This window comes from Manis pentadactyla, chromosome 4 (genome assembly GCF_030020395.1).
Source record: "Manis pentadactyla isolate mManPen7 chromosome 4, mManPen7.hap1, whole genome shotgun sequence".
Taxonomy (NCBI): Eukaryota; Metazoa; Chordata; class Mammalia; order Pholidota; family Manidae; genus Manis; species Manis pentadactyla.
In genome coordinates, this window is record NC_080022.1 from 42358149 (window position 1) to 42367493 (window position 9345).

At 40.2% G+C, this 9345-nt stretch overlaps 1 long non-coding RNA gene across 1 annotated transcript in view; it reads right to left on the bottom strand.

Annotated features, from left to right (window-relative positions):
• The window catches only part of LOC118916283 (uncharacterized), a 60819-nt gene that overhangs the window by 50885 nt on the left and 589 nt on the right, over positions 1-9345 (bottom strand). The window lies entirely within an intron of this gene.

Here is a 9345-nt window from a genome sequence, read left to right on the forward strand (position 1 = left end):
TGCAAATTAAAACTACAATGAGGTATCACCTCACACCAGTAAGGATGGCTGCCATCCAAAAGATAAACAACAACAAATGTTGGCGAGGCTGTGGAGAAAGGGGAACCCTCCTACACTGCTGGTGGGAATGTAAACTAGTTCAACCATTGTGGAAAGCAGTATGGAGGTATATCAAAATGCTCAAAACAGACTTACCATTTGACCCAGGAATTGCACTCCTAGGAATTTACCCTAAGAACGCGGCAATCAAGTTTGAGAAAGACAGATGCACCCCTATGTTTATTGCAGCACTATTTACAATAGCCAAGAATTGGAAGCAACCTAAATGTCCATCAATAGATGAATGGATAAAGAAGATGTGGTACATATACACAATGGAATACTACTCAGCCATAAGAAAAGGGCAAATCCTACCATTTGCAGCAACATGGATGGAGCTGGAGGGTATTATGCTCAGTGAAACAAGCCAAGCGGAGAAAGAGAAATACCAAATGATTTCACTTATCTGTGGAATATAAGAACAAAGGAAAAACTGAAGGAACAAAACAGCAGCAGAATCACAGAACTCAAGAATGGACTAACAGGTACCAAAGGGAAAGGGACTGGGGAGGATGGGTGGGTAGGGAGGGATAAGGGGTGGGGAGAAGTAGGGGGATATTAAGATTAACATACATGGGGGGGTAGGAGAAAAGGGAGGGCTGTACAACACAGAGAAGGCAAGTAGTGATTCTACAACATTTTGCTATGCTGATGGACAGTGACTGTAAAGGGGTTTATAGGGGAGACCTGGTATAGGGGAGAGCCTAGTAAACATAATATTCGTCATGTAAGTGTAGATTAGTGATACCAAAAACAAAGCAAAAAAAAAAAAAAAAAAAAAGGGCAGTTCCTGTGTGGTAACCTCCAACGAGTTCTACACAAGGGTATAAAGGGCATATAAAAGTGTAGGCAAAGGGTCTGTTTGTGTTTATACAGAGGATCAAAGCCTAATTGGGCTACCCCGAAAATGAACTAAGATACGATATGAAAAAGAACTTCCAACATCTGCACTCTCTGGAAGACTCATGTCAGAAGATAATCATCAAAAAACCCCAACAAAGATCCACGCACTGCTACAGCTGTAGATGCACTCATCCCACCAGTTCCTGGACTTGCCATGGGAATGAGGAAGGAGATATCTAAGCCGGCCTGTGCATACAGTAATACAACAAATTTGACTGGATCTATACTGTTGGAACTCAACCAAGAATTAGGAGAAGTGCAAATTGTAGTGCTCCAAAGTCTTACAACTACAGACTATTTACTGTTAAAAGAACATATGGCATGTGAACAGTCCCCAGGAATGGGTTGTTTTAATTTGTCTGATTTCTCTCAGACTGTTCAAGTTCAGTTGGACAATATCCACCACATCATAGATAAGTTTTCACAAATGCCTAAGGTGCCTTAATGGTTTTCTTAGTTTCACTGGAGATGGCTGGTAATTACAGATATGCTTTGGTTATGTAACTATACTCCTATTATGTTAATGTGTGTGCGCAATTTAAGTAGTAGCTTAAAACCTATATATGCTGAAGTTACTCTACAAGAAGATATGTCAAAGAAATAATCAATCTTCCCATGTTTTCTTCCATCTGCTACTTCTATAGCTTTTCTTCTTCCTTCCTAATTACAACCCTTAAATAGAATTCGTGCCTCATATCAAATTTACCGAGTATCATAATTCTTCTAAGTGGTAAAGATACCTCAAGACAAATGCTAGGCATAGAAGCTACAGGGCATAAATATGCAAAGAAGTAAAAAGCTAACCTTTTCAAACAATAAGGCTTCCCTCTCACTTACCAACTTCACATTTCCCTGTATGGCCCCGGAAGATGACTGGTTAGCCAGAGACGGGTAAGATTCCTCAAGGAAGGAACAACCTAAGACAGGCACAGTCGCAGGGGGGCCATCAGGTGAGAAATTGGGGATCAACAGAGGTGAGGCTTAGAACCTCACCCCCCCTGTTCTGAGAGAAATCTTCTGCATACGTGGATGTTTTATTGCCCTGGTCTAGCTTGGATTAACACATAGTCTACAGGCACACACCTGATCATCTACATTTGCTCTCTTACAACACTAAACTATGATTTCTACCTTTATCTTGTATCTACCTACCACTTCAGCATTTTATTAAAAATAATAATAATAAAGAGAGAAATGTGGTATCCACATATAAATCAAGTATAAAAACCAAATGAGTATTCATATTTGAACTGACTGTTTAGAGTTCATAATGCATGAGCAAAACCAAAAATTTCTGTGATGACTGCCTTTGTACTGTTCACTATGTAACTTATTCATTATGTAAGAATTTGTTCTACATGTAAGAACTTGTTTGTTATGCCTCAGAAGATTGGAGACTGACGAAAATTAGGCTTGGGGTGGATTAATGATTGTGCATTGAGCATTGACTCCCCTATACAGTCGTTAACAACCATTTGATCAATAAATATGAGAGATGCCCTCACAAAAAAAAAAAAAAAAAAAGGACAGACTTCCAATGGTAAAATAAATAAGTAACCAGGATGTAATGTATAGCATAAGGAATATAGTCAAGATATTGTAACAGCTTGGTAGGGTGATAGCTGGAACCTAGAATTATGTATATAAATGTTCTACCACTGTGTTGTACACTTGAAACTAATGTAATGTAATACTGTGCGTCAACTACCCTTCAATAAAAAATAATTATTTAAAAAAAAAAAGAAAACAAGATGCCTGATTCAAAAAGATGTATGCACCCCTATGTTTATTGCAGCACTATTTACAATAGCCAAGATATGGGAGCAACCTAAGTGTCCATCAGTAGGTGAATGGATAAAGAATTGATGGTACATACACACAATGGAATATTATTCAGTCATAAAAAGAAAAGAAATCCTGCCATTTGCAACAACATGGATGGATCTAGAGGGTAATATGCTTAGTGAAATAAGTCATGCAGAGAAAGACAATACCGTATGATTTCACTTATTTGTGGAATATAAAAACAAAGCAAAATACAAAGTCGAAACAGTAGTAGACTCACAGATACTGAGAAGTGACTAGTGGTTACCAAGCGGGAAGGTTGTGTTGGGTAAAGGGGCAGGAGGATAAGGGGGAACAATAATTAGCAATCACAATATAAGTTGGTCATGGGGACAGCAGTAGACCATGGAGAATATAGTCAATGTTTCTGTAACATCTTTCTATGTTGATAGATAGTAACCGCACTAGAGGGGGTGAGGGTTTGATAATGTGGGTAACTGTTGAACCACTGCATTGCACATTTGAGACCAACACAAGATTGTATATCAATAACACTTCAATAATATATATATATATAAATATATATATGAAAACAAAAATAGGTGAACTTCAACTCTTGCTTCATACCAGCCACAAAAATTAACTCAAAATGGATCAGAGACATAAACATAAAAGCTAAACCTATAAAACTTCTAGAAGAAAACAAAAGAAAAATATTTGCCATATTAGGGTAGGCAAAATTTTATTTAGCTAAAACACAGAAAGCCCTAATCTGAATAGAAAAAAATGGTAAGCTGGACTATCAAAATTTTTTATTCCTCCTTTTTTAAGATCACCTTTAAGAAAATGAGAAGGCAACTCACACCTGGGAAAAAAAATATTTACAATAACATATTTGATAAAGGATTTGTATCCAAAATATGTAAGAACTGTTATAATTCAATAAGGTACCCCATTTAAAAAATAAGCAAACCAGACATTTTGCCAAAAAAGATATATGAATGGTTAATTATTACATAAAAAGGTGTTCATCATTAGCCATTAGGAAAAAACAAATTAAAGGTCACAATGAGCTACCACTGCACACCTATAAGAATGGCCAAAATAAAAAATGCTAATTTTTTATTAGTACTGGTCAGGATGTACCTCTTATACCTTGCTGGTGTAATGCAAAATGGTACCACTATTATGGAATACAGTTTGGTAACTTCCTATAAAGTTAAACATACATCTACCCTATTTATCCAGAAATTCCACTCTTAGATATTCACCCAAGATAAATGAAAACATATGCACACACACAAAAAGAAAGGAAGGAAGGAAGGGAGGGAGAGAGGGAAGGAGGGAGGAAGGAAGGAAGGAAATATGCAAAAATTTTATAGCAATTGTATTTATTCAAACTGGAAACCCAAATGCCTATGAACAGTTGAGTGGATAAACAAATTGTTACATATATGAGTATATTTCCATATACGCAACAATAAAATGGAAGGAACTACTTGTACATGCAACAATTTCTCTGTATCTCAAAGGCATTGTGGTGAGCAAAAGAAGTCAGACACAAAAGAGGACTTACTAATTGAATCCATTAACATAAAAATTCAAGAACAGGCAGAACCAATCTATAGGAACAGAGCCGAACAGTGTCTAAGGCATGGCTGGGAGCCAGGAAGAGGGCTGACTGTAAAGGGGCAACAGGGATGGTGATGGAAATGTGCTGTGTGATGACTGTCGTGGTGGTCACATGAACGTATACATTTCTCAAAACTCACTAAGCTGTACACTTAAAATAAGCATATTTTATTGTTTGTAAATTACACTGCAACAAAATTGATCTTAAAAGAAAAACCTCAAAAGAAGCATCATTGTATAGCAGTAAAAAAAAAAAAAGAACCTAAAAGTTGAAATAAAGGGATAAATCAATATATTTTCACTAAATGGAAAACTAGCAAAAATGAATGAACCAGATTGGGCATGCACATCAGTAAAGATAAAGCTCACAAACGTAAGATGGAGTGAAAAAAATTCAGGTTCCATAGGAATACATGCAGTATGATGCTTTTTACTTAAAATTAAATCACATGCAAAACAATTCCATACATTGATTGCTCAAAGATCTATATGATAAAGGCATCAATATGTGATAAATGCACAAATAAGAGCATGGGAATGATAAACACCAAATTCAGGAGAGCAGTTATCTGGCGGAGGGGATTGCGGGCAGGCAGGAGTACACAGAGGGCTTCAAACAGGATTGATCAATGTTTTTATTTCTTAAATTGAGTGGAGGCTACTTGTATTATCCTTTATGTCGTTTTGTGTGTCTTAAAATTTCGTAGTTAAAACAAAAGGAAACTAATGAAAACATAAACCGTAAGGGTGGTCACCGAAATCCGAGAAGAGCAAAGCTCTTACCAGGAGAGCTGAGCCTTGGTCCTGATTTGTCCCTAGATTTGATTTTTTGCCTGGTAAAGTCGCTTCTGGAAGAGAAGGGAAAACGTTCTGAGCATCAGTGGAGAGCCGTGAGAGGAAGTGGCACTTGGACGTAATGCCCTTGCGCTTCGTGCCTCTGCTTCCCAGCGGCATGGGGAACCGGGTCGGGGATGGGGGTGGGGGACGTTGGAGGAGGTCGGGCAGGCACAGAGGGGACAGTAGGGCCGGGGGAGTGGAACTGCTGGCTCTCCGCCGCGTCCAGAGTCCAGGGACTCCCAGCGGACAGCACGCACCGCCCAGCGGGGCCAGCGGAACCGAGTGCTCAACTGCGGGCTGCGCCCAGGTTCTCTGCTTGCATTGATTGAGGTCCCAAGGCTACTCGCCCCCCAACAGTGAGGGGCGTTGCTTTCCAGACCCTCTCTAAGAAGACTGAGCTGCCGAGGCTAGAGGCACTGTTTTGAGAGCCACGCACAAGGGACTTCCAGTTATGGCTTGCCAGGTGCCAGGAGTCAGCTCTTGCATCTCCAGTAATCCTAACTACTGCCCTAAAGCAGAGAGGGTAAGTGACGGGCCTAAGGTCACACCGCAGGTGATGAACTATTCCTTGTATATCCGATGGACAAGCTACTTAACCTCTCTGTGTTCAGTTTTCTTATCCATAAAGCGGTGGAGTATGTGTATGTCTGGAAGACACCATAGCAAAGTATTTTAATAGATATTTTTCTGTGGTGAGATTATGGGTGATTTTTATTTTTACTTTTACTTTGTAATTTCTAATTTGCTTTATAATGAATATGTATGCATTTTGTTATTTAATTTCTTTAATGGGGAGAGTAATACTGCACAGGATGGTTGTGAGGACTAAAAGAGATGATGAAAAACACAGAGCACAATTTCTAGTTCCATAAACACGAGTTCTCCCCGAATACCCTTTCTTCATATACTTTCCTTCCCTTCTGCTGTTAGAGACTCTGGGCCCCAGACCTCAGCTGGGAGGGAAAGAGTCAGTGGTACAGGACTCTGACCAGTTACTGGCTGTGTGGCTTTGGGTAAATCACTTAACCTCCCAGAGTCTCAATTACTTTGCAAAATAGAATAGCACCTAGCTCAGAAGAAGTTTTCAAGGACTATGTAATAATCAAGATAAGAAACTTCCTGGCATTGAGTACATCTACAATAAGTATCTGCAACGAAGGAGCATGATACACATGCTGAAAGAACAAGCAGGAGAGAAGTCTGACCAGGAGAGCTAGAGGATCTTAGCAGAGTCCACAGAGCCCGGGGAGTCCCCAGGTAGAGCTGGGAGAAGGAAGGCAGTCACAAAGTTGGATGGAAAAAATCACATCCTTGTTTTCACAAACCTCTAACTGAAATTTGCATTTTCTTCTATTATGCATGCAAGCAACAAATCACAGTAATATAAGCAGTACCAGTCACTTCACCACCAGTAGAAATCATAGATCTTTTTGTATTACCTTATGGCAGCAATATCCGTAATACTGTTTACATTCCTTCGCTTCCTCAAAATTATGGTAGTTAATAGACCAATCTATAGACCTGTTATTTAATATGTTAAAAAGAGCTAATTTGCTAAATAAATATTTTGATAATGATTCTATACAATTGGTATCCTTGGTAGTCCTAAGTAATTTACTTTTTGTAGTTAAAAATATTCTTCTGTGAAAGCAATACGGAGGTTCCTCAAAAAACTAAAAATAGAAATATTATTTGACCCAGGAATTCCATTCATAGGAATTTACCCAAAGAAAGCAAGATCCCAGATTCAAAAAGACATATGCACCCCTATGTTTATTACAGCACTATTTACAATAGCCAAGAAATGGAAGCAACCTATGTGTCCATCAATAGATGAATGGATAAAGAAGATGTGGTACATATATATACAATGGAATATTATTCAGCCATAAGAAGAAAACAAATCCTACCATTTGCAACAACATGGATGGAAATAGAGGGTATTATGCTCAGTGAAATAAGCCAGGCAGATAAAGACAAGTACCAAATGATTTCACTCCTTTGTGGAGTATAACGATGAAGCAAAACTGAAGGAACAAAACAGCAGCAGACTTACAGACTCCAAGAAGGTACTATTGGTTACCAAAGGGAAGGGATGGGGGAGGGCGGGTAGGGAGGGAGGGAGAAGGGGATTGAGGGGCATTATGATTGGCACACATGGTGTGTGTGGTGGTCACGGGAAGGCAGTGTAGCACAGTGAAGACAAGTAGTTATTCTGTACATCTTGCCATGCTGATGAACAGTGACCGAGGCAGGTTGGGGGTGGGGGACTTGATATAGGTGAATATAATAATGTTGCACATGTGAAACCTTCCTAAGATTGTATATCAATGATACCTTAATAAAAAAAAATCTTCTGAACAGGAGTCCATAAGTCTTCATCACACTGCCAAAGGGGATCCTTGGCTAGACAGACATGGGCACCAGTCCTGCCTGGGCCATTGACTATTATATGACTTTGGACTTGTCATTTCTCTCAGGGGCATAATTACCCAGCTTGGCCCACCCCACAGGGTAATTGGGAGGAACAAATTCTTGGTGAGAAAAGTTTGGAAACTGTTGGCAGCTTCCCTATTTTGTCAAAAGCCAGATGTGAGTGCTTTCTGCCTCCCAGCTGAACCCCATAATCTCCAGGAGACCTCTCTCCTGGAGGATTCTACCCCTCCTCAATACTCTCTGTCTGATAAATAAGGAGACCAAAATGCACCTCCATTAGCCCACACCATCCAGCTCCCAGTTTGCAGAGATCCACAGCTCAGGGGAGGGGTTTTTCTGAGGGATAATAACAATTCCCTACAGTTTTCATATTTGACCTTACTGTGACCCTTGAGGACACAACACCCTCAAAACTTCCTTGCTCCTTCAGATGGTGACCCCTCTGTGGCCACAGTCTCTGCCTTTCCCCTTCCACTGCCCTGTCTGATGACCATCTGTGTGACTCCCTCACCATCCTATGTGTTTCTCAAGGGAAAACCCAGATCTGACCCCTCTCAGGGGCTCCAGTCCCCAGGTCAAAGGCAGGGCACACATTAACATCTTAGGAGCTGGCCGAGATGAAGAAAGAAACTTGAAAGCAATGAGAGAAAAAGTGGGAAAGGGGGAGAGGTCGGACTTGAGCCCAAATCTCCTGATACTCATGGTTTAACCCCTACAAATCCAAAGCAAGGGATGGAAGAATTGGGGAATCCCAAGGCATTGCATATTTGCTACTCTGCCATTGCTGTGAAAAATGAGGAGAGCTAGCTTCTTATAATCTTGAGCTAGCTTCTGCCCATCTGTGCCATGTGAGGTGTCAGATTCCGTGCCTTTGAAACCTTTTCGACCTGACTCAAAGCATTTTATATTGTGAGCTGGTTAATAATGCATACATACATATGTAACTGAAACAAATATTTTGTGAAAGAATACTTATTTCCTAAATGCATTTTCTATTCCACGAATTATTATTATTATTTTATTTTTTTATTATTTATTTATTTATTTTTAATCCCAGCTGTGACTCAACTGATTACCTGGCCCACAGGTCCTATTCAGCCCCAGTACCCTGTGATTGGCTGAATGGAAATTATTCACATAATGAATGGACAGTTTAAGTTCAGGAGTCCCTAGTCTGGCTCAATGCGATTGGGCCAACCTCTCAGAGCCTTGAAGGTTTCCCCAAATGTACCTTGAAAGGACAGACAGGCAATCTCTAAGGGCTTCATATAGCTCGTTCGGACTGCAGTCCACTGAATCTAGTGAGAACACTGCCCTTTGTAATCTGGGAATAATTTCTAAGAATGGAAAGCTGTGCTGTTTTGCTTCCAAGGGGGTGGGGTTACCACCTGGGACATCCACTTACCCCCGTCGTAAACCAGTGTGGCAGGGAGTGTGAACATGTCAGTGTGTGAGGTCGCTCGCTGCTCAGGGAAGGAAGAGAGAGGCAAGGAAGCCAGAGGATGAAGATATTTAAAAGTCCACTGGAAAAGAAGTGATGTGAGAACCCCAGAAAGAGCAAGGGCTTGGGAACTAGACAGACCCAAGTGAAAATCCCACAGGCTTGAGGGGCTGGGGAAATGACTTTTCTCTGAGACCCTTAGCTCTCATTTA